Raw genomic sequence first — 27,398 nt, 5'->3', positions numbered from 1 at the left:
TGGTGGTATCTTTATCAAGTGGTTTGCCTAAGAGGGCTTTTCTCTCAGACATTGATTCTGAAAAATTTTATCTTCTTTCTGCCAGAGGCATTTTGTGATCTGTATCCAGTAAAGGAAAAAAACCTGCATTGTGATTGATGACTGTTCTCATCTGCTAGAAACATACCTGACAGCAGGTTTGGAAGAAGGAAAAAAAAGTGAGGCTGCAGTGAAAAGTTGGAAAGAACCCACTAGATAATAGAAGAAAAAGAAATTCTAATATTCACAAAATTCTGGAAAGATGGTGGCATAGTGTCAGTGGAAAAAAGAATCCCACCAAATATTCTCTAATGTACAAATCAGATACCTTGTAATATTCAGATACCTATATGAATAACTCATCTTAATCTCAATCCACATTTAAGAAACTATCCGACACATAGAGAGTCATTATGGCTGAATTTCTCTAAAATATTTTCCCGGGTTCCTCTATCTTTTTTTTTCTATCAGCTCAAGTAACTTTTTATATTTGTGAGCTTAAAGCCTTGTTCCTTTATTTATTTATTTGTTTGTTTGTTTGTTTGTTTGTTTATTTATTTATTTATATTGCATCATCCTTCATTTTTGTACAATGTATGATTTCCCTGTGAAATTCCTGCCACCAGTTCACCCATGCACCATCACCACAGTCCCTTGTGCTCTTCCCTCCCCTGTCTTGAACCTTCTCCCTCCTTCTCCTCTACGGAATGTCTCTGGTCTATGGTTGCCTGTTGATTTTTTAATTTTTACTTTATTATAGTTATTTTTTTACGTGATCCTTATTTTGTTCCATTATTTAAAGAAAGTTGCCTAGGCAGCTCGCCTGTCTGCTTGTGAACATGCAGGTGCCTCTTACCCCCACCTTTTCCTAATAAACTTGTTCTTTTAAATTATAAAAAGTACATAAACTAAGATGCATGACCTCTATGGAAAATAGTATGCAGAGCCCTTTAAAACTAAAAATGGATATACCATATAATTGAGCAATACCACTCCTAGATATTTATCCAAAAAAAATATGAAAACAATAGTTCAAAAAGATTTATGCACCTCTACTTTCCAAATCACATTATTCATAATAGTCAACCTTAATGCCCACTGACAAATGATTGGATAAAGAATATATGAATAGTATATATACTCAGCTATGAGAAAAGATGAAATCTTGCCTTTTGTGGCAACATGGACGGAATTTGAGGTGATTATGCTAAATGAAATAAGTCAAAAAGTGGCAACCAATTATCCGTGACATATAATTTCCCTCATGTGTAGAATATAAGAATAGTAACCAAATTTTGGAGCCTCCCTGGTGGCACAAGGGGTTAAACTCTCAGCGCTATCAAGATATCACCAGCCCCTGCAGCAAGAGTTAGATTCCCGGGTCGGGAGCTAATCCACATGGTGCAGCAGACCTCTCCTTGTACCACCCTCTGCTCCCCTCAGTGGTGTATTTTAGTCAGTTTGCCTATTCTGTTACCCTCTCTGTCTCTGGTGAATCCTTTCACCCCTCCACCTCTGTCCTGTACCCTGGTTCTTGTATGCATAAATAAATCTTTAGGAAAAAATAAGCAAATTTTAAAAACTGACAAATACAACAGAAATAAATTTAGAGCTGGTGAGAAATGTGGTGGTTACCAGAAGGGAAGAGGCAGGGAGATAGTAGAAAAGAGAAGAGGTAGGGGATTGGAAGTGTGGCAAACTGCACTTTTGGTAATGGGTGAGTGAAGAAAATGCTGTGGTGTGACACTGTATTCCCCAAACTATGTAGTATTGTAAACTAATGATAAACCAATAACATTTGATTAAACAAATAAATCTGGGTATTTACATATGTTGGAATTGTAACCAGGGATGTAGTTGTGTAGCATCACTAAGCACTATTACTGTCTGGAGTGCAAAAATCCCTATCAAACAAAGGGAAACAAACCAAAAAAGTGTGTCCATTCTATTCTTGATGTCGTGGTTAACTGTATGTAGGATCAGTGAAATAATGAAGTTCTGTGAGCTCTGAAGAGGACAGCTGCTCCCTAGTATTAAGACAACATTATTATTAATTGCCTTTATTCATTTTTAAACCATCTGTTTTCAAGCATGAGCACTTGTGACCCGATTCTCTCTCAATGCCACCCAATGTGTTGCTTATATATAGTTAATCTTCAGCTAATTCAAAAGAAGCAACATTTTGTAGAAATGGATGATGCTGGAATAAAGGAAAAACAATATTTTGAGACAAGATTATTTAGTCTTAAACTATCCTGACTTCTTTGCTGCTGGTAGTATGTTAGTAAAGTTTATTTTAACTTTATAAAACTAAATAGTGCCATCTTGGGGTGAAAATAAATGCATTAATATTTGAACAATCAAGAATTTTAAAATTGCCTTTTGGTATTATAATAATGTCATTGCTCTAATAATTTTCAATGAGTTGACTGAGATTATTATGAAATAGAATGAAAATGTTACACATCAAATAAGCAACAAATAGTTTGGAATATATCTAGCTGGACATAATTATACAACCACAAAATTCCTTACTCAAAAGTTCTTTTTACCCATTATGATTGGTGAGAAAATGAGATAATTATGTAAAGCTGAGATGATACTTCTTAAGCAACCAGGAGTGTTACCTGATGTTTTCATTTCCTTTGTGGTCACACATAAATAAAATGAAATCCATCCATAAAATTCAGGGCTGCAATTGCTGATGGTCCAACTGCCTGAAGAGATAAGATGTTTTTAGTGATTTGGTGATTCCATTCACTCAGTTATGTCAGAAACCTGTGGTGGGGGATGGGAGTGGTAAACTTGCTGAGAGGTTTTTGATTTTTTTTTTTTTTTTTTTTTTGCAGGAGAGTCTGAGGAGCCTGCTATATGAACCCAATGGGGATGAAGCTAAAGACCAACATAAGTCAAGGATTCTATGTTTTACTCATCTTATCTGTCCTTTAAAGACTGAGGTCATGTCCTAACAGAAAGCTTATAAAAATAGGAACTGTTCCCAAGCAACAAACTTGATTCCTCTGTCTTTAGATTTCAGTAAAAATTGACTTTTTCTAGGAAGACAGGGAATAGGTCTGGCACAAAGACAGTGTTCAATAAATGTTGTTCAATTAAATAAAAATGAAGAATGTTTCTTCCCTTGCAGCCTGAAGACACTTCAACTAAAATGAAATTTCTGATATGCCAATCTACCATATCACTTTCCTGCTTAAAATCCTCTGATGATTTCATAATCAATTCAAACTCCTTGCACGGGTCATTCATAATTTGTTCCTGTGCACATTTCTTGACTCATCTCTTATTCTTCATTACCCTGGTTCTCTGCCCTAACACACACACACACACACACACACGGAGTAGATGTACCCAGATAAGATGATGTGTTGTCCCTAAGGCTACCACAATCTGCCAAGCCTTTGCTGCCGGAAGCAGACTTACCTACTTTATCTGATGAGCTCCTGATAACTTAAAAAGATTAAGCCCAAACATTACCTCCAGAATGAACGTGTTGTTGACTTTCTCATGTGAACAACAGTGCGTTTTTTCTCTTTGCTTATAGAATCTCAAAACATACTTCAATGCGACATAGTTACTTTGTTAAAATTGCTTCTGTGAGCATCTTCAGTATACCATGTTTCTCAAGAACATTAAATGTTTTATACTTAAAATTTTTTTTTTGGCTATTATGAGTGATAAGTGACCCCTTAAGCATTTATTAAATGCTTATTAAAGGCTTAAAGGACATATGGTAAAATCAAGCTTCAGTAACCACACTCCTCGCTGAATTAATAAAATTTAAATGTACCCCAAAATCTCTATAGCTGCCCAGGAATGGTCAGATGATTAAGTTCTTGCCATTAAGATGTGGCTGGAAAAGACATGTGACGCTTCCTTATAGCTTCCTTATTAGGAATCAGCTTGCTCTTTATTTCCTTTGTCTTTCCTTATTTCCACTGACTGGCAAATGGTGACAGTGAATAGTTTTATCGATCTCAGTGATGAAAACTAATGTTGACATTTACTGAGCTGCTCTGACAGCCTGGGAAACTACATGGCCTGCCAGATAACCCTCGTCTTTGTTCTCACATTAGAGAAAAAAATCCTGTCATATAGAAAGCCCGGTACTTTGGGATCTCTTTGTTACAGCAATTCAGGTTTTACCCTACATAATACATAGTTAAAATGAACACTGTTTTACAAGATACTGAAGTTTTATTTTGTCAGCTTTGTATCAGAGAAAACAGTTTCCATTTTTTTAAAGATTTATTTATTCATGCATATAAGAACCGGGGTACAGGCTATCTGGGAGGGTGAGAGGATTCACCAGAGACAGAGCAGGGAACAGAACAGGCAGACTGAGGGGAGCAGCAGGCGAGACAGGAGAGGTCTGCCGCATCATGTGGTCATATCTGTGCCGCCGGCCAGGAGGCTGGGATTCAACTGGCACTGCAGAGGCTGAGGACAGCTTCACAGTGCTGCACTCAACCGCCTGCGCCACCAGGGAGGCCCCAACAGTTTCCATTTTTATTATCTATTAAGATATAACCTGAATATATGTTATTGGAAACATGTAAATATTATTTTTAACAATGAGCTACAAGATTGTACCAAATTTCAAATCATACTTCTACATTAGTATTTATTGCCTGTTGAACTCAAATCATAAAGACAAAAAAAAAATGAAAGTCAGCCATGTCAGAAAATAGGAAATTTTCTTATACTCTTTTAAAATATCTTCCATTTTCAAGACTCTACCTTGTTCTTGGCTTTTTCATCTTCTTCCCATGCACAGTAACTGATCATCAGTTTCAGGCTCAGGCTTATCTCAACGTTTTAGGAAAATCTTGATCTTGGGTAAAAGAATTGGAGGAACTCCAAGCCTATTGGGTATTAGCTGCTAGCATGGCATTGGCCCTTATCACTCATTCAAATCACTGTCCTTTTTTTTCCCCTAAGACCTAATTTTCCTCCTTCTTTCTGTCTCAGATATCTTCAATAATGATTTAGAAACTAAAACGGTAACCCATCTGACAAGGTAATACGAGACTAGAGTTTCTTCCTGCCCTCACCAGTGACCACTGTGAGGTTGTATTCCCTCAAACCACATCACACACTATATTGCTTGACCTACCTATCAAAAATCTGTACTCCTTGGTGATTTTCACCCAGTCTGGACCACTGTTGTTATAGTCTATATGTATCATCCTTTGCTTATAAAGACGTGATCATTTCACCTGAAATCTGATTTCCTGTACTTCTTGTACTTGAGCACATCCAGTGCCTGAGGGTCTCAGATGAAAGAGTCTTTGTTCCTCTCAATATTCCTTTGATCACTGGAGTTAACTGATCAGTAGTGATAATGTATTGCATATGAAGTTATTAGTAAGTGGCTTCTATTTGTCTCTCCCATGCATTTATTTCCTTATTTCTCATAAATGACTCCTTCCCTTTCACCTCCTGTTCTGCCTCTCTCATCTTGAAAGATTAGCAAACAATGTCCCCCAACCTTTCACTCCGTTGCCTCTTTAGGGGTATGCCAGAGAACTGTATTGATCAATAAGATTGATCCAAGGATAGAAAATGGCTTAAGCAAGGTCCCAATGCCTGTTCAGAGACCAAAATATTTGCTAATGTACAGAGGGCTTATTTATTCTGTACTTCTGAGATCATGAGCAAGAAAGGCATTTAAACCTGGAGCTATTAATGAATAGGAAATGGAGATAAAAATAGTTACCTGGTAACATCTTTGAACACCTGGACTAAGTAAAGTATTTTTGTTGCTGCTGCTGCTAATAAATATCCAAATATGGACTGTTTTCTTTCACATACTTGTAAGGAATTTAATCAACACCCAGAGTCACAAATTACAGTTCAACCATCTGTTTTTATAAATAAAGTTTTATTGGAAGATGGTTATATCAATTTGCTTACATATTATTTATGGCTTCTGTCCCCCTAAAATGGCAGAGCAGTGTTTTTGTGGGAGATGCAAAACCATCTTTATGGCATTGCTTTTCTCTAGAGAACCAGGCACGTATGAATATGCACATATGTTGAAAAAAACATGTATTTTTGTTGATAAAATGTTCCTTTAACAATTAATTTCATATGTAAGATAATTATTTCATATGTAAGATAATCTTTTTTAATAGACCTTATTGTGTTCTGTTTAAGTGAATAGTATATATACAAATGACTGAACATTGTATCTAAAATTGAAATAAACACGTTATCTATAGCTAGAGGTTTTGTCCTATAAAATTTCTTTTGAGAAAAATATATATAGAACTTTCCTTATTCATTTGATACGTTATCATACCAAAATTGATACAAAATGGGGGTTATGGTTGAAATGGAAAGTGTTCAAAATTTCAACCAAATGTATCTTTTAGATATGATTGCTTAATTTATGTTAATTTGTGTTTTTAATTTAAAAATACCAGTAATTGCCAGAAACGAATGTTAATACACTTGCACTTTTCTTTCTAAATGAAAGCAAGTGCCTGGAGAACTTAGTGAATTCACTACATATTTTATGTACTCCATTCACATCTCAATGAGTTTAACATATGTGTTGTCCCTGTGTCATTTTTGAGAAGGGTTCCTGTTAGGGTATGAAATTATGACTTCAAACTCCATATACCTCAAATACCAAGCCAATACGAAAGCATAGCTTCCTATTGAAAGTTTGTGGTTGTAAAAGGTATTCACCAATTTGAGATGAGCACAAATCTAATAGCCATTAGGCAGTTTTCCAATCATGTCTATGCAACATGACCTTTTGAGAAAGAGATAGCATATGGATCATACAGTGCATTTTATTTGATAATTTAAAGACAGACTCATAGTCTATAGACTTCAAACATTAAGAGGTCCATGTCTGTCAAATGCTTTGTTTTACATTTGTTATTTTTAAGAACAGCATGTATATACTGCAAGATTTTGACTACCTAAATTTTATTTGATATAATCTGAAATGTAAGACTTGTTGAGTGATCATAGAGAATGCATTGAGAAAATATAATAAGTTATATTGAGCATTTCAAAACAAAGTTACTATCTAGACAATGATAGAAAAATTAGAATTAAAACAGACTTTGCCAAAATATAGTTGAACTACAAATGGATTATTTTCAGAATTTTAGATGTTTTCCTTGTAGGAAATTAAATAAAGAATAATACAGAAATCTCTATTTATTCTTATAATTACATGTGAACCTAACATTAACACAAAATAAAAAAATTAATTAAACTTAGTAATAATAAAGGATTCAGTAAGATAAAATATAAACTCAAAAAAGAAAAATCAAGCTTATCCATTCAAGAAATAATTAGAAAATACAATAGAGAAATTTTCATGATAGCATCAGCAACTAGAAAATGCTATGAAAGAAACCGAATGTCTAATATTAAGCAATTAAGGAAAATATAAAACCTAGCTGAAAGAATTAAAAGTAGACTCAATAGGGCCTCCCTGGTGGCGCAGCGGTTGAGCGCTGGGTTGCGAAGCTGCCCGCAGCCTCTGCAGCGCTGGTTCAATCTCCGGCTGCTCCCCGGCCACCGGAGGAGGGTCCCACATGGCGCGCAGACCTCTCCTGCCGCCCGCTGCTCCCCTCAGCAGTGTACTTCGGTCCTTCTGCCTGCTCTGCTCCCCGCTCTGGCTCTGGTGAATTCTCTCACCCTCCCGTGCTTCTGACTGTACCCAGTGCATGTATAAATAAATCTTAAAAAAAAAAAATCATTAACATTTAAAAAAAAAGTAAAAAAGTAGAGTCAATAGATATATGATGATTATTGACTGAAAGACTCTATTGTAAATAAAACCAATCATCTACAAATTAAGCTGTGATATGATGTGTTTCTAATTTAAAAATTATCGGTCAAGCTGTTATAACAAAGTTACAAACTTCCTAAGTATCAAAATGTATATTAAGAGAGAGGATAGGAAAAATAGATCACACTGAAAAACATTTATATAAAATACACATGTACACATATATGAACATATTTATCTATCAAATAATATGACAGCAGTGAGGCCAAATTATTGATTGTGTCAGTAAGTATAAATGGACTTACGAAATTTATTTTTAGAATATATTACGTGAAAGAAACAAGTGAGGTAAAATATGCATAGTTTATTACTTATATACATAAACATATTTGCTAATGCTAATATTAGAACAATGGAAGGACAAATCATAAACTTACCAATATTTGCGTGAGAAATTTGTAGTAATATGTTAGTATATAGTAGAACATAGAATTCTTAAGTTGTACCTTGTTTTGTAGCTTTGGCATCATTTCTCCAAATAAGATATATATCAATAAATAGTTTAGGTAATTAAATAACAGTAAGAAAATACATATTTTGTGTAATTATGTCAGTTAAATTTATAGGTAATAAAATAAATGAACTTAGGAATATGGGGGAGGGGAACCAAATAAGACATCAGTGTAAAAAAATAACAATACAAAACACAACAAAGCAAAAACAGACAATTATAAATCAGAGACATCCTGCAGGGAGGAGAAGGGAGAGGAAACAGAGGGAGAGAGGAGCACAGGGGACTGAGGTGATGGTGCACCGGTGCATTGGTGGAGGAAATTCTATGGGGACTACACCTGAGGAGGGGACGGGGTTGGGGGATATTGTTTAAAAATGAACAATGATCAATGATTTAAAAATAAATAATTAAAAAATTTTAGATAGAGTGAACCTTTTGTGTATTTCTGGGAGATATAATGAGAACAAAAAAAAAAACCAAAGGAAAACGTATTTTTCTAATGTTATTGTGTGTCTATTCTGAGATTATTTGGTGTCTAGTGTTGGATGAAGCAAATGTATAATTTTTGCTTTTAAAACAGTGAATTTTAGCATGAGAGAGAATATTTCCAAAGATCACCAGTATGACCTGTTGAGATCATATTTTTCTTAAAAAATATTCCTAATCTGTCTACTATAAACCAAAAAAAAAACTACCAACCCAGTAACTGTAACATTTTGCTGAAACCCAGATTGTGGTTTCTAAATACAATTTTCCACCACAGGGAAATGCAGCACCTGGAAGAAATGGCCACTCCAGGCCTGGGTCAGAAAATGCACAAATTGATTTTATAACTTTTTATTGCACTGAAAAGCAAAAATAACATAAAAGACAAATCTGATTATGTCTAAAGAACAAAAGGGATCAGCTGAGTAGGTTTTTTTAGTGAAAGGAGTCATCATGGTTTGAAATATAATTTATATTTACATATTACTATTATTAATATATTATTAGTTAAAATATCACTCATGCATCCACCTACAGTGACAATTATCTAGCCTCTGAGAAATACAATCCAGTTTATTCTTCAGTGTTTCTGTATCTCACATCCTCTTCCTAATTTTGACGGAGGATTAACATATCTTTTTCAGTCACCCACCCCACCCTCAAAAAAAAAAAAATCAGTAAATTTTTTTCTGATCTGAATCCTGCAAATCATAAAGTCGGATCTTTGGTTATCTTTCTGCAGAAAACTTGATGTTTGTAATGTAATTCTGTAGAACTATGCAAGCACAGGTATACAGAACTCTCATTGGGTCTTTTGTGCAAGAAAATAATAGGTTATATAATCTGCCTCTTTAAGGTATCCAAAGAAGCACCCTCCAGGTGGTGCTAGAGTATTTTGCATGGTACTGGAGGAGATGACTCCTGCTAGAGACAACTATTTACCTACACTCCTTAACAATGAAGAGAGAATTATCTGTAAATACTTGATTATTACAAAGCTAACTTCGACCTTTAATACCAAAAAGAAGATTGCAGTAAGCCTGATTAGATTCTCTGAAAACTTAGAACTTTTCCCCACTGACTTTGGAAATGGAATCTAGAAATGTAAACTAAGAGTTTCAAGAATTTCCTAATTTGGTAACTAAAATAATAAACATGTTGAGTACCTGTAGGGTAAGGTAAAAGGTATCAGGCTTTTCTGCCCTCCCGCCATCAGGATAGATGAGGGAACCCTGTGATCCTGAATGCATGCCTGATGGTGGGCACCTGAAGTGGGTACACCTGCGCTAAGACTGTGCTTTTAAGGACGGCGTCACAGGGACGCCAGAAGCCGAGAAAGCAGCAGCAGAAGCCGAAGAGAAGCCGAGATCACCAGAGAGCCCAGATAGAGTGAGGATTTGCTGGGGGCCGGGAGGCCTGCTGGCCTCCCGGCCCCCCAGCACCCCTGCCTGCCATATGCCTGGTGAACCCCAATAAAAGACCTGCAAAAAACCGCTGAGGACTCTGACTGCTCCTTTACCCGGTCTGCATGGGATCAGAAAACCTGCACTGTGTCCATTCCTTTCTGCCTTACAACTGGCGTAAGTCGGCAAGATCCATGCAGACGGGTATTGGAGCCCTCCAAAGACCTGGAGGGACTAAGGAGAACAGACTGTTTGCTTGTGGTGACGCTGGAGGCACCATGGCAGCACAGAAGGTGGACACTCCGGGAGCTGCTGAATGAGACCTCAGCTGGAGAAGGAGATGCCCGAAAGGACCAGCCAACGACCCTGAGGCAGCAAGAATCGTCGGGAAGACAGGGCCACAATTCAGAGCGCGCCAGTGCTGATGCAGGGAGAGGCCAACGGACTTCGACTGCTGGACATAGACTGATGAACTTGGACTGACAATCCTGCCAGAGGCGGAGGACCTTGCAGGTTGATATGTTTTGGGACCCTGGGGGTGGAACAGTTTTGTTTGTAAACCCCAGGAGATGGGAATCTGGGGGTGGGCAGTGGGCCTTGATGGCCAAAAGCAGCCTGTGCATGCCCAGCAGCCAGGTGGAGGAGAAATGCCAATTGAGAAGGCAAAAGCTGGTGCTGATGCTAAGTTGAGAAGCCCTGAGTGGCTGCTAAGCAGCCTGAGTATGCTGAAGACCTGGGAGTCTCGTAAAATCACCTGTGGGTGATGCCCTGCTCATTCTTGAGTGAGGGTGAGGAGCTGAGGAACCTGTCCTTGGGGGAGGGGTGGGGAACATGGCTTGGGGTGGAGCCCAAGCTGAATGTAGAGTTTGGATCCCCGACCCATGTGCTTGTGCAGTGGGTGGGCCTGAGTGCAGGGGTCTGCGAGTCGCATTGGTGGCTATGAAGGCCGAGTGTTGGAGCGACTGCAGACAGAAACCCTGAGGGTTGGCAATTACCCCCAACAGATTAGAATCGCCAATCCCAGAGCTAGTGCATCCTGGGGGTGGATGCGGTGTGTGGCTTGTAGCCGAGACTACAGCCAGAGAAGGCCAGGAAGCCTGACGGCTCCTGGTGTGTTACAGTAGATGCTGTGAGTGATTCCCCTCCCTCGTATGAGCAGTGCCTCCGGCAGCAGATTTGGTGGCTCATCTGCTGGTACCAATAATAGTCTTTTGCACTAGATTGGGGCCCTGCCTGGACTTATTTGTGTTCTATTGTATTTTGTTGTTATTGTGATGTATTTGCTTTTGTGGGCCATGGCTGCAGTGTTTGTTTGCTTAGAAAATTGTATATATAGGTAGACTATACGGCAGAAAACCCTGAGGGGGTGGACTGTAGGGTAAGGTAAAAGGTATCAGGCTTTTCTGCCCTCCCACCATCAGGATAGATGAGGGAACCCTGTGATCCTGAATGCATGCCTGATGGCGGGCACCTGGAGTGGGTACACCTGCGCTAAGACTGTGCCTTTAAGGACGGTGTCACTGGGACGCCAGAAGCGGAGAAAGCAGCAGCAGAAGCCGAAGAGAAGCTGAGATCACCAGAGAGCCCAGATAGAGTGAGGATTTGCTGGGGTCTAGGAGGCCTGCTAGCCTCCCGGCCCCCTAGCACCCTTGCCTGCCATATGCCTGGTGAACCCCAATAAAAGACCTGCAAAAAACCACTGAGGACTCTGACTGCTCCTTTACCCGGTCTGCTGGATCAGCAAACCTGCACTGTGTCCATTCCTTTCTGCCTTACAGTACCTCTCAGAATTTCTGAGATTTAAGATATGTACATTCTTTGAAACTCCTGATATCTTAGAAATGAGAATCTGGGCCTCCCCGGTGGCGCAGCGGTCGAGCGCTGGGTTGCGAAGCTGCCCGCAGCCTCTGTAGCGCCGATTTGATCCCCGGCTGCTCCCCGGCCACCAGAGGAGGGTCCCACATGGCGCGCAGACCTTTACTGCCGCCCGCTGCTCCCCTCAGCAGTGTGCTTCGGTCCTTCTGCCTGCTCTGCTCCCCGCTCTGGCTCTGGTGAAGTCTCTCGCCCTCCCGCGCTTCTGACTGTACCCAGTGCTTGTATAAATAAATAATCTAAAAAAAAATGAGAATCTACTAAGACAAAGGAACTAATAATATTGTGCTTTGCTGTAGGGGCAGGAATGACACAGGGCAGGTTTTCTGATCCCTCCGTGGCTTTGCAGGCTTTTATTGGGATTTACCAGGTACACAGCAGGCAGGGCTGCAATTCTTCGCTCTATCTGGGCTCTCCAGCGTTCTCTCTCCCCCTCCCTCTCAGCTTCTGTTCTGCTTCTCTGCTTCTTTCTCGGCTTCTGCTAGCGTCCCTGTGAAGCCGCCCTTAAAAGCCCAGTCTCAGCCCAGGTGAAACCCATCTACCTATGCCCACACCCTACTCCAGGTGCCCGCCATCAGGCATGCATTCAGGACCGCAGGGTTCCGTTATCTATCCTGATGGCGGGAGGGCAGAAAAGCCTGATACTTTTACCTTACCCTACATATGCTTTCTACATTTATATTTATCAAATGCAGAATTTAAGCACATTCTCTTACTATGAATCTAAAATCTTTGGTGATGAATGGAGAAAGGTTACATCTGAGGCCCTTTGTGAGTGGTCATCCTCAGCATGTGCTTTACCAGGAAGCCCAGGAACAACTGAGGTTTATTATCCATTCTATACTACTTAATTTTGAATATACCAGTAGGCGAAGGACCTAGTTATTCCTGTGCTCAACTGTTAAGGCAGTGGATTTAGAATAAACATTTGCTATCCTTGAAATAAATCATATCATTTCTTCTACCGGAGTCATGTATGATATACTGTTCTGTAACCATCCAGGGCCAGGTAGGTTCACCATCAGTTCTAGAGATTTGAAAGAGCATTTTGGAGCCTGTGATATCATTTTCACAGGTTATAATGGTATGCAGGGGAAACAAGCCAGCAGGGAGACTGCAGCTTGAGGCCCCTGTGAATCTCTATACACTCTTTTCTCTGAGCTTTCCTTGTGGTCTCTTCCTCGCATTGCCATAGCGCGTCATCTCGTAGCCTCTGCCATAGCCATCTCGGTGTAACACCACCCTTGTGTCGCTGACCTCTTGGCTCAGGTGTGTCCACTTGCACATGAGCACAAACCCATGCTCAGGTGTCCATGAGGCGCTTATGCCTCACACCCAAACGTCTTCTACGTTAACGAGACAAAGGCCGCAGGTGATAGCCACAGAGACCAATAGCATAAAGAAACTGATCAACCTCACTTACCCTACGTTTACCAACACTCTTCTACAGAGGCCCTTGGTTCTTGTTCCCTGAGGAACTCTCAGCCTGGGAGTGGACCCTCATCATCTAGATCTAGCTTTCACACTCATTATCTTAGTTGTGCAGACTAGCTTAGGCTTCTCCCAATTATGCGAATGGGGGAATGTGCTCCTCACATTCAGCAATTCCTGAAAATCTTCAGAAAAATCTGACTCTTCATGCTGCCTGAACCTGAAAGGAGGGTGTAAGGGGGCAGGAACTGGACACAGAGCAGGTTTTCTGATCCAGCAGACTGGATGAAGGAGGAGTCAGAGTCCTCAGTGGTTTTGCAGGTCTTTTATTGGGATTTACCAGGTACACATCAGGCCGGGTGCTGGGAGACTGGGAGGTTGGCAGGCCTCCCAGCCCCCAGAATGTCCTCACTCTATCTGGGCTCTCTGACGTTCTCTCTCAGCTTCTCTTTTGGCTTCTACTGGCGTCCCCATGACACTTCCCTTAAAAGCCCAGTCTCAGCCCAGGTGAATCCCATCTACCTATGCCCACACCCTACTCCAGGTGCCCGCCATCAGGCATGCATTCAGGACCTCAAGGATCCATCATCTATCCTGATGGCGGGAGGGCAGAAAAGCCTGACATTTTCCTTACCCTACAGAGGATGTAGTGGCAGGAAGGTCACAGGGCATGATCTCTATGACCCAAGCAGACAGGGTAAAGGGAGAGAGCTCTGGGGCCCTAGTGGTTCTTCAGACTTTTAGTGAGTTCACCAGATACACAGCAGGCAGTGGGGCGGGGGAGGGGATTGTCAGGAGGCTGGCAGGCCTCCAATCCCCCCCCATTCTTCACTCTTTCTGGGCTCTCTGGCGTTCTCCTGGTCTCTGCTTCGGTGCTGGTGCTACTCTCTCATTCGTTCCCTTCTCATGTTCTCTTCCAGTCTCTCACTTTCTCCGTGATGCCACCTTTATAAGCACCAGTCTCAGTCCAGGTGCCCGCCATCAGGCATGCATTCAGGACCGCAGGGATCCATCATCAACCGTAATGGCAGGAGGGCAGAAAAGCCTGACAATTATTTACCCTACAGAGGGCACTTCATTTCCTGGGTACTTATAATTTGTTTTTCTCTATCCATTCAAGTCATGGTCGTGTTAGACAAAAAGAAGATATTATGTTCCATTTAGTACATGATATATTTTGAGATGTTTTCTCATAATAGTCATTTTATAATTTAAATAATACAATAGTAAGCTAATAATATTTTGATAATATTGAATTAATGTTTTAAGAAAAAAGATTAAAATTACTTCATCACAGGCAGTGATGTCTTGTTGGGCTTTTTCAATGTGTTTTTTTTTTTTGCTATTTATGAGCCATAAAGTTAAGGAGGCAAATTAGTTATATTCAAAGAGTTGACATTAAAACATATAAATTAGAATAAAAGTTTTTATAAGCCTAAAAAGTTAATTACAATAACTGATATTTCAAAAAAGATTTTCAGCAACCACTGCTAATTTGAAAAATTTCCACTGTGTTTATAAAGGACTTAGAAATACACAACCGAGCTAGCGGAGCAACATGGCGGCGAGGAGACGCTGCGAGTAAGATCTCCCATTAAAAAAAGTTAATAGGGAGGAAAAGCGGCAGGTCCCAGTGAGAACTCGGACAAAGAAGATAAACAGGTGACTCCAGCAAACTGCCCGAAGAAGAAAGTGGCCATAAAAGAGGACCAGAAGGGAGGAAAGCGCAAAACCCTGCTCCCCTCTCCCGCCCACAGAGGCGGCACTCTCCGACCTGCAGAGAGGAGGAAAACAACACACTAAAAGGACCAACAAGAACAAACTACGCAGCAAGCGGGACTGTGAGTGGAAAGGAACTATTTCAGCCACCACACCCCGTGAACGGGAGCTGTGGAGACTCCTGCAGGATCCGCTGCGGAGGTGAGCTCCAGGCGCCATTAAAGAGAGCCCCGCCCCCCAGGAGGAGGCCAGCACCAGCACACAGCCCAGGGCCACCCGGTAAGCTTTCGCAGAAAAGCGGCGCGCTGGAAAAGCAGACGCGGATCGGGATCGGGATTGCGCGGAAAAGCAGTGAGGTTGAAAAGCAAGCGCAGGTCCCGCACCTGCGACCTAGGCTTGCGGGGAGATGCGCGGAGGACCTCACTGAGTGAGCAGGAACCAGGCACCCAGGCACGGGAGCCGGATTCAAAAGGCGCCATTCCCGCGCCACTGATCTGGGCTACAGCCCGCGTCCTGGAACTGAGGGCTTTGGAACTGAGACCCGGGGCACGAAATTAGGGGCGTGGGTTCCCCACGACGGTGAGGCACAAGGCAGACACAGCACCCCAAAGCAGTTGAGGTTTACCCTACCATTCCCGCTCTGTTCCCTGTCCCACGAGGTGGAAAATCAGCTCCCCAAGGGCTCTAGGGGAGATCTCTGGCGCCACCTAGCGACTCGAAGCCAGCAGAGGCTCCTGGAGGAGCCAGTGGCTGGGGAGTTAGCCCACGCCGGGCCCCTTCCGACCAGTAGTCTGAGCCCACAGGGGGAGCGAGCACCCACAGCCGGGGCAGACCAGGCACGCAGAAGAGTGTGCCTGAGACCGGACGCGCAGGGAGTGTACTCACATCACCATTTTAGAACAGGGACATTTCTTCAGTAAAAACTACATTTCTTCAGTAAAGAAGGCTTCCTCAGGAGCCAGAGGTGAGCGGGGGAAGTTCGCCCACGCCAGACACCCTCTGGCCTGCAGTCCAAGCCCAGAGGGGGAGCAGGAACCCACCGCTGGGGCAGACCAGGCGCACAGGGGAGTGTGTCCTCACATCGGCATTTTAGAACAGGGACCTTTCTCCAGTAAAGACTGCTTGAAACTGAAATATGGCTCCAGGAGGAACCAGAGGGGACCAGAGAAGCTCACCCAAGATGCCGGCCAGTCCCAACAACACACTGTCCCAACATACGGCAAATTAGAAAACAGACAGTAGGGAGTAGAAGAACCACACGCAACCTAGCAACTCCCCAGGGAAAAAGCACACCACAAAAAGAAAACCAGCCCCCAGATTGCAACGACAGTAACTTGGAAGAACTTCTGAGCCTTCCAGAAAGAGAATTTAAAATTGCCATGATTAAAAAACTGACAGAAGTCATAAAGGAAAACAATGATAAGGGAAAAATAATCAACGATCAGAAGAATGCAATCGAGTCCCTAGAGAGGGACAACAATGTTCAGAAGAATGAAATTGAGTCCCTAAAGAGGGAAGTAAAAGAAATGCAGGAGATCAAAGAATTAATGGAAGAACTAAAGAATTCTGGGAAAAGCAATGAAAGCAGAATAGATGAAATGGAAGAACGAATAAGTAATCTTGAAGACACAGAAATAAAAAGAACCAAAACAAAAAAGGAAAGAGAAGTACGAAGGAAAAAGAACGAAGAAAGACTTCGGGAACTATCTGACTCCATGAGGAAAGGAAATATAAGTGTTATAGGAATCCCAGAAGGAGAGGAGAGAGATGTAGGAACAGAGAAAATATTCAAAGAGATAATTGAAGAGAACTTCCAAAATGTGAAGAAGGAGCTGAAAATTGATATACAAGAAGCAAGAAGAACACCAAACTTCCACGACGAAAGGAAAAATACAGCAAGACACATAATAGTAAAGCTCCCAAGAATCCAGGACAAGGAAAAAATAATGAAGCTGGCAAGAGGGAAGAAACAGATAACATTCAAAGGAAAGCCAATCAGGCTGACATCAGACTTCTCCGAAGAAACACTACGGGCAAGGAGAGAGTGGAGGGACATAGTCAACAGACTCCAAGAAAACAGATGCCAACCACGAATACTCTATCCCGCAAAGCTCTCCTTCCTCTTTGAAGAAAGAATATGGACCTTCCCAGACAAACAGAAACTCCGGAATTTCATTACAACTAAACCCCCACTCCAAAAAATACTACAAGGAGTCCTAAAGCCAGAACCTCAGAGGGACGAATAACAATGAAAGAAGGCCAAAAAAAAAAAGTTATTAAAAGAATAAATAAATAAAATCAAAGGAAAGAAAATCACAATGTCAAATACAGATGCTAACATATCAATATTAACTCTAAATGTAAATGGACTAAACTCTTCAATAAAAAGACACAGAGTTGCAGCCTGGATTAAGAAACAAAACCCAACCTTTTGCTCTCTCCAGGAAACACATTTAGCTACAAAAGATAAAAATAGGCTCAAAGTTAAAGGATGGAAAACAATCCTACAAGCAAATGGACCAAAAAAGAAAGCAGGAACAGCTATACTTATATCAGATAAAACAGATTTCAAACTCGAAAAGATAAAAAGAGACCCCAATGGTCACTACATTATGATCAAGGGGACAATACTTCCAGAAGAAATAACACTCATTAACATATACTCACCAAACGAAGGAGCACCAAAATATATCAGACAACTGTTGTCCTCTCTAAAAACAGACATCAGAGAAAACACATACGTAGTGGGAGACTTCAACACACCACTATCAACAATGGATAGATCAACAAGACAAAAAATAAGTAAAGAAACCAAAGCTCTAAATAAGGACCTAGAGCAATTGGGCTTAACAGACATCTATAGAACACTAAACCCCAAAAAAACGGAGTACACATTTTTCTCAAGCACACACGGATCATTCTCCAGGATCGATCACATACTGGGGCACAAGACAAACATCAACAGATACACCAAGATTGAAATCATATCAACCACCTTTTCTGACCATGAAGGCATCAAACTAGAAATAAACCATAAAAAGAAGGCAAGGAACTTTCCTACCTCATGGAGATTAAAAACCACACTACTGGAAGACCACTGGACTAATGAGGAGATCAAAGAAGAAATTAAAAAATTCTTTGAATTGAACGACAAGGAGGACACCAATATCCTAAATGTATGGGATGCAGCAAAGCAGTAATAAGAGGAAAATATATAGCAATAGAAGCTCACATCAAGAAACAAGAAAGAACTCAAAGAAACAACCTAATCTCGAAGCTCAAAGATCTAGAAAAAGAACAACAAAAAAAACCCAAAACCAGTAGAAGAAAAGAAATAATAAAAACCAAAGCAGAAATAAATGAAATTGAATCTAAAAAAACAATCCAAAAGATCAATGAAACCAAGAGCTGGTTCTTTGAAAAAATCAATAAAATAGACAAACCCCTAGCCAGGCTCACAAAGGAAAAAAGGGAGAAAGCACAAATAAACAGGATCATCAATGAAAGAGGAGAAATCACAACGGACACAGCAGAAATCAAAAGAATAATCAGTAACTACTATGAACAGTTATATGGAAACAAGTTTAACAATCTAGAGGAGATGGACAAATTCCTACAACTCTACAATCACCCAAAGCTAGATAAAGAAGAAATAGAACACCTAAACAGACCAATTACAAGCAGCGAAATTGAAATGGTAATCAAAAAACTCCCCAAAAACAAAAGCCCAGGACCTGATGGATTTACAAATGAATTCTACCAAACATTCAGAGACGAATTAGTGCCTATCCTTCACAAACTCTTCCAAAAAATTGAGAAGGAAGGGACAATACCAAACACGTTCTATGAAGCCAACATTACACTAATACCAAAACCGAACAAAGACAACACAAAAAAGGAAAACTACAGGCCAATCTCCCTAATGAACACTGATGCAAAAATCCTCAATAAAATTTTAGCTATCAGAATCCAACAAGGTATCCATAAGTTAATTCACCACGACCAAGTAGGATTCATTCCAGGGACACAAGGATGGTTTAACATCCGAAAATCAATCAACGTTATCCAACACATCAACACAAAGAAATATAAAAACCATATGATAATATCAATAGATGCTGAGAAAGCTTTCGACAAAGTGCAACACCCATTCATGATAAAATCCCTTGAAATTCTTGGGATACAAGGAACATACCTCAACATCATAAAGGCCATCTATGACAAGGCAACAGCCACTATCATTCTCAATGGTGAAAAGCTGAAAGCAATTCCATTAAGATCTGGAACAAGACAAGGATGTCCACTCTCACCACTGCTTTTCAACATAATACTGGAAGTCCTAGCCAGAGCAATAAGACAAGAGAAAGACATCCAAGGAATCCAAATAGGAAAAGAAGAAGTCAAGCTATCACTATTTGCAGATGATATGCTAATATACATAGAGAACCCCAAAAACTCCACAGAAAAACTAATTCAACTCATCAATCAGTTCAGTAAATTGGCAGGATACAAAATCAACACACAAAAGTCAGTAGACTTCCTATACACAAACAGTAAATCTGAAGAAGAAGAAATCAAAAAAACCTTCCCTTTTATTATTGAAACAAAAAAAAATCAAATATTTGGGAATAAATCTAACAAAAGAGGTAAAGGACCTATACAAAGAAAACTATAAAACACTGTTAAAAGAAATAGAAGACGACACAAAGAAATGGAAAGACATCCCCTGCTCATGGATTGGAAGAATAAACATTATTAAAATGGCCATCCTACCAAAAGCAATATACAGATTCAATGCTATTCCAATCAAAATTTCAATGTCATTCTTCAAAGAAATAGAACAATTATTGATGAAATTCATATGGAATCACAAAAAACTCCGAATTGCCAAAGCTCTCCTGAAAAAGAAAGAAGGGAATGGAGGCATCACACTCCCAGACTTCAAACTATACTACAAAGCCATAATCATCAAAACTGCATGGTATTGGAACAAGAACAGACATACAGACCAATGGAATCGAATAGAAAATCCAGAAATAAACCCACAGATTTATGGTCAACTAATCTTTGACAAAGGAGCAAAGACTATGCATTGGAGCAAAGAAAGTTTGTTCAATAAATGGTGCTGGGAAAACTGAGTCGCTACATGCAAAAGAATGAAGCTTGACCACTACCTCACACCACACACAAAAATCAACTCAAAATGTATTAAAGAACTAGACATAAGACCTGAAACCATAAAATATATAGAAGGAAATATAGGCAAAACACTATGTGATTTGCACATCAAAGACATCTTTACAGACACATCACCCAAAGCAGTGATAGTGAAGGCAAAGATAAACAGCTGGGACTACATCAAATTAAAGAGCTTCTGCACAGCAAAAGAGACAATAACAAAAACAAAGAGAAACCCCACCAACTGGGAGAACATTTTTGCACCCAACACTAATGATAAAGGACTGATCACAAAAATCTGCAAAGAGCTGATGAGACTCAACAACAACAAAGAAAATTATCCAGTCAAAAAATGGGCAGAAGAGCTAAAAAGAAACTTCTCTGAAGAGGAAATGCAAATGGCCACAGGCATATGAAAAAATGTTCAACATCACTTGTCATCAGGGAAATGCAAATCAAAACTACCATGAGATACCATCTTACACCAGTGAGAATGGCACATATTAAAAAAACTAGCAACAACAAATGTTGGCGAGGGTGTGGAGAAAAAGGAACTCTTCTGCACTGTTGGTGGGAGTGCAAACTGGTCCAACCACTGTGGAGATCTGTGTGGAGATTTCTGGACCTACTAAACATAGAGCTTCCATATGATCCAGCAATTCCACTCCTAGGTATTTACCCAAAGGACACAGAAACATCAATTCCAAAGAGCACCTGCATGCCGATGTTTATAGCAGCACTATTTACAATAGCTAAGCTTTGGAAACAACCCAAATGCCCAAAAATAGATGACTGGATCAAGAAGATGTGGTACATATATACCATGGAATATTACTCAGCATTCAAAAAAGATAAACACATGCAATTTGCAGCAACATGGATGGCGCTGGAAGGGATCATGCTCAGCGAAATAAGCCAGAAAGAAAAAGAAAAATACCGGATGGTCTCACTCATAGCAGGAATCTAGAAAACTTAAATAAGGGACCAGGAAAATGAATAACTATAAGAAAGTGAAAATCAAAATCAACAAAAAACTATGAACCAGAGACACTTTTTGGGGGGTGGGGGGCGGGAGGGGAGGGATTGGGGTCAGAATGGGGGGGCTGCAATTGTATGGGGAATATAAAAATATAATTTATTATTTATAAAAAAAAATACACAACCAATGAACCTCAAAAGTTAACCTCATTAATTCAAAGTCCCTTTGGTCAATCACTTCCCAAGGGAATTACAGAGTTTGTAAGGGGACTATAGAAATCCTTGTTATAACAGTTTTAAGTACTGATTTAGAGGTGCTTTGCAGATAAAAAATTAAACTATATTAGAATATTTGATACATGTTTCAGATAAATAAGTCTAGTCAATTGGATATAGTCAATGATCAGTGTTACATTTTCCCAATCTAAAACAAATTTTAGGGGCCTCCCCGGTGGCGCAGCGGTTGAGCGCTGGGTTGCAAAGCTGCCCGCGGCCTCTGCGGCGCCGGTTCGATCCCCGGCTGCTCCCTGGCCACAGGAGGAGGGTCCCACATGGCGCGCAGACCTCTCCTGCCGCCCGCTGCTCCCCTCAGCAGTGTACTTCGGTCCTTCTGCCTGCTCTGCTCCCTGCTCTGGCTCTGGTGAATTCTCTCACCCTCCCGCGCTTCTGACTGTACCCAGTGCATGTATAAACAAAACAAACAAACAGACCAGCAAACAAATAAATAAAGCATGCCTCTATACAAAATAAATAAATAAATAAATAAAACAAATTTTAGGGTATGCCCTATATAGTATCAAAATTTTGACAAACATTTTCTTCTACTTTAAATTTACCATGGTATTAAGAACCAGAGGAAAGGATAGCAGTCCTTTTGCTTAAGTAACTCTAGAAAGTCTATATTATGGTAAAGTTGAGTACTGTTCTCAATGAAGAGGGTAGACCTTATAGAGCTAAAGAGTTTAGAATTTTTTAGTTGTTATTTGGCTTTTGAGTAGCTCATTTTTAATGATGAGAATCACGTACAGTGAAGGTGTTGTTGCAACAGTGAATAAAGTTAAGGCTAAATCTTTGGGCACATTCATAATAATTTCTTTAGAATAGATTTTAGAGGCAGAATTATACATATTTCAAGTCAATGAATACAAAGAGGTAAAATATGTTCCTGAAGATTTTAATAATTTTGTTTCCTCTAGAATGTCAGAGATAACCATTTTCCTACACAGAGGGTATATTTCAACAAATATATTTGAATTTGAATTGGGGCAATATATAAGTAGATAAATAATAAAGCTTAAAAGAGAAAAAGGATGATTTTCCCATGGATAATATATTGTACATTGGAGAAAAAAAGATGTTATGAAGAGTATGCAGTATATTCAGAAGATTGCTAATAAATAAAAGAATTTCTTTTTCTTTTATACATTTTTACATCATTTTTAATTTTTGCACAATGTATGTATTTTCATCTTGGTTATAGTCCTCATACAATTCCCACCCCCCCCTTTGATCCTACTCCCTCCTCCCCCCTGTAGCATGTGACTGGTTTATAGTTGCTTGATTTTGATATTTACTTTATTATAATTAGTCTTTTTCATTGTCCCTTATTCAGGTTTTCTAAATTCCTGCTATGAGTGAGACCATCCAGTGGTCTATTTTTATTTTTATTTTTATTTTTATTTTTATTTTTCTTTCTGGTTTATTTCTCTGAGCAGGATCCCTTCCAACTCCATCCATGTTGCTGCAAACTGCATGAGTTTATCTTTTTTGATTGCTGAGTAACATTCCATGGTGTATATGTCCCACATCTTCTTGATCCAGTCATCTATCTTTGGGCATTTGGGTTGTTTCCATTGCTTAGCTATTATAAATAGTGCTGCTATAAGCATAGGGGTGCGGGTGCCCTTTGAATTAATATTTCTGTGTCCTTTAGGTAAATACCTAGGAGTAGACTTGCTGTATCATATGGAAGCTCCATCTTTAGCAGGTTGAGGAATCGCCACACAGCTCTCTACAGTGGCTAGACCAGCTTGCACTCCCACCAGCAGTGCAGGAGAGTTCCTTTTTCTCCACATCCTCACCAACATTTCTTGTTGCTAGTGTTTTTAATATGTGCCATTCTCACTGGTGTAAGATGGTACCTCACTGTAGTTTTGATTTGCATTTCCCTGATTACAAGTGATGTTGAATATTTTTTCATATGCCTGTGGGCATTTGCATTTCCTCTTTGGAGAAGTTTTTTTAATCTCTTCTGCCCATTTTTTTACTGGATTATTTACTTTGTTTTTGTTGAGTTTCATCAGCTCTTTGTAGATTTTCATGATCAGTCCTTTATCATTAGTGTTGTGTGCAAAATTTTTCTCCCAATCCGTGTGGTGTCTCTTTGTTTTGGTTACTGTCTCTTTTGCTGTACAGAAGCTCTTTAATTTGATGTAGTCCCAGCTGTTTATCTTTGCCTTCACTGTCACTTCTTTGGGTGATGTATCTTTAAAGATGTTACTGAGGTATATGTCATGTAGTGTTTCACCTATATTTCCTTCCTTATATTTTATGGTTTCAGGTCTTATGTCTAGTTCTTTAATCCATTTTGAGTTGGTTTTGTGTATAGTGTGAGGTAGTAGTCAAGCTTCATTCTTTTGCATGTAGCAACCCAGTATTCCCAACACCATTTGTTGAACAAACTTTCTTTGCTCCATTGCATATTCTTTGCTCCTTTGTCAAAGATTAGCTGACCATAAATCTGTGGGTTTATTTCTGGATTTTCTATTTGGTTACCTGGTCTGTGTGTCTGTTCTTGTTCCAATACCATGCAGTTTTGATTATTATGGCTTTGTAGGATTGTTTGAAGTCTGGGCGTGTGATGCCTCCATTCCCTTCTTTTTTTTTTTTTTTCAGGAGAGCTTTGGCTATTAGGGGTTTTTGGTGACTCTATATGAATTTCATCAATATTTATTCTATGTCTTTGAAGAATGTCATTGACATTTTTATTGGAATAGTACTGAATCTGTAAATTGCTTTTGGTAGGATGGCCATTTTGAGAATGGTTAATTCTTCCAATCTGTGAGCAGGGGATGTTTTCCAATTTCTTTGTGTCTTCTTCTATTTCTTTTAACAGTGTTTCATAGTTTTCTTTGTATAGGTCCTTCACCTCTTTTGTTAGGTTTATTCCCAAGTATTTGATATTTTTTTTTTGTTTCAGTTATAAAAGGTAGGGTTTTCTTGATTTCTTCTTCTTCAGACTGATTGTTAGTGTATAGGAAGGCTACTGATCTACTGATTTTTTGTGTATTGATTTTGTATCCTGCTACTTTACCAAACTGGTTGATTATGATTATTTTGAGTAGTTTTCCTGTGGAGTTTTTGGGGTTTTCTGTGTATATTATCAAATCATCTGCAAATAGTGATAGTTTTACTTCTTCCATGCCTATTTGGATTCCTTGTATGTCTTTCTCTTGTCTTATTGCTCTGGCTAGGACTTCCAGTATTATATTGAAAAGCAGTGGTGACAGTGGACATTGTTGTCTTGTTCCAGATCTTAATGGAAATGCTTTCAGCTTTTCGCCATTGAGAATGATACTGGCTATGGGCTTGTCATATATGGCCTTTATGATGTTGGGGTATGTTCCTTGTATCCCGAGAATTTCAAGGGCCTTTATCATAAATGGGTGTTGTACTTTGTTGAAAGCTTTCCAGCATCTATTGATACTATCATATGGTTTTTATATTTCTTTTTGTTGATGTGTTGGATTACATTGATTGATTTTTCAGATGTTGAACCATCCTTGTGTCCCTGGAATAAATCCTACTTGGTCATGGTGAATTATGGATACATTGTTGGGTTCTGTTAGCTAAAATTTTATTGACGATTTTTGCATCAGTGTTCATTAGAGAGATTGGCCTGTAGTTTTCTTTCTTTGTGTTGTCCTTGTTTGGTTCTGGTATTAGTGTAATGTTGGATTCATAGAATGTTTTTGGTATTATCCCTTCTTTCTCAATTTTTTGAAAGAGTTTATAAAGGATAGGCACTAATTAATTTCTGAATGTTTGGTAGAATTCTTTTGTAAATCCATCTGATCTTGGACTTTTATTTTTGGGGAGGGTTTTGATTACCATTTCAATATCACCTCTTATAATTGGTCTGTTTAGGTGTTCTATTTCTTCCTTATCTAGCTTTGAGTGATTGTAAAGTTGTAGGAATTTGTCCATCTCTTCTAGATTGTTGAATCTGTTTGCATATAATGATTCCTAGTAGTTTCTGATCATTCTTTTGATTTCTGCTGTGTCTGTTGTGATTTCACCTCTCTCATTTATGATCCTATTTATTTGTGCTTTCTCCCATTTTTCCTTTGTGAGCCTGGCTAGGGGTTTGTTTATTTTATTTATTTTTTCAAAGAGCCAACTTTTGATTTCATTGATCTTTTGGATTGTTTTTTTTTTTGTTTCTATTTCATTTATTTATGCCTTGATTTTTATTATTACCTTTCTTCTACTGGTTTTATGGTCTTTTTGTTGTTCTTTTTCTAGTTCTTTGAGACCTGTGCTTAGGTTGTTTCTTTGAGTTCTTTCTTGTTTCTTGATGTGAGCCTCTATTGCTATATATTTTCCTCTTATTACTGCTTTTGCTGCATCCCATACATTTAGGAAATGTAAGAAATTGGTGTCCTCCTTGTCATTCAACTCAAAGTATTTTTTAATTTCTTCTTTGATCTCCTCATTATTCCTGTGGTCTTCCAGTAGTGTGGGTTTCAATCTCCATGAGGTAGGAGAGATCCTTGCTTTCTTTTCATGGTTTATTTCTAGTTTGATGCCTTCATGGTCAGAAAAGATTATTGGTATGATTTCAATTTGGTGTATCTGTTGATGTTTGTCTTGTGTCCCAGTATGTGATTGATCCTGGATAATGATCCATATGCACTTGAGAAATATGTGTACTCAAAATTTTTTGGGTTTAATGTTCTATAGATGTCTGTTAAGTCCATGAGGTCTAGATCCTTATTTAGAGCTTTAGTGTCCTTACTTATTTTTTGTCTCATTGATCTATCCATTGTTGATAGTGGTGTGTTGAAGTCTCCTACTACCTATGTATTTTCTCTGATATCTGTTTTCAGAAATGATAATAGTTGTCTGATATATTTTGGTGCTCCTTCATTTGGTGAGTATATGTTAATGAGTGCTATGTCTTCTTGAAGTATTGTCCCCTTGATCATAATGCAGTGACCGTCTGGGTCTCTTTTTACCTTTTTGAGTTTGAAATCTTTTTTATCTGATATAAGTATAGCTGTTCCTGCCTTCTTTTTTGGTCCATTTGGTCCATTTGCTTGTAGGATTGTTTTCCATCCTTTTATTTTCAGTCTGTTTTTATCTTATGTAGTTATATGTGTTTCATGGAGACAGCAAAAGGTTGGGTTTTGTTTCTTAATCCAGCCTGCAACTCTGTGTCTTTTTATTGAAGAGTTTAGTCCATTTACATGTAGAGTTAATATTGATGTGTTAACATCTGTATTTGCCATTTTTGTTTGTCTTTTCTCTGGTTTATTTATTTATTTATCTTTAAAAAGTTTTTTTGTCTTGTTTCATTCTTATTCATCCTTTTGTTGGTTCTGGCTTTAGGACTCCTTATAGTATTTTTTGGAGTGGGGGGTTTAGTTGTAATGAAATTCCGGAGTTTCTGTTTGTCTGGGAAGGCCCCTATTCTTTCTCCATAGAAGAAGGAAAGCTTTGTGGGATAGAGTATTTTTGGTTGGCATTTGTTGCCTTGGAATCTGTTGACTATGTCCCTGCGTTCACTCCTTGTTTGCAGTGTTTCTTTGGAGAAGTCTAATGTCAGCCTGATTGGTTTTCCTTTGTATGTTATCTGTTTCTTCCCTCTTGTCAGCTTCATTATTTTTTCCTTGTCTTGGATTCTTGGGAGTTTTACTATTATGTGTCTTACTGTATTTTTCCTTTCATCATGGAAGTTTGGTGTTCTTCTTGCTTCTTATATGTCTATTTTCAGCTCCCTTGTCATGTTTGGGAAGTTCTCTTC

Source organism: Talpa europaea (assembly GCF_964194135.1).
Source record: "Talpa europaea genome assembly, chromosome: 5".
Classification (NCBI taxonomy): Eukaryota; Metazoa; Chordata; class Mammalia; order Eulipotyphla; family Talpidae; genus Talpa; species Talpa europaea.
Note: the sequence above shows the minus strand (reverse complement) of the source record.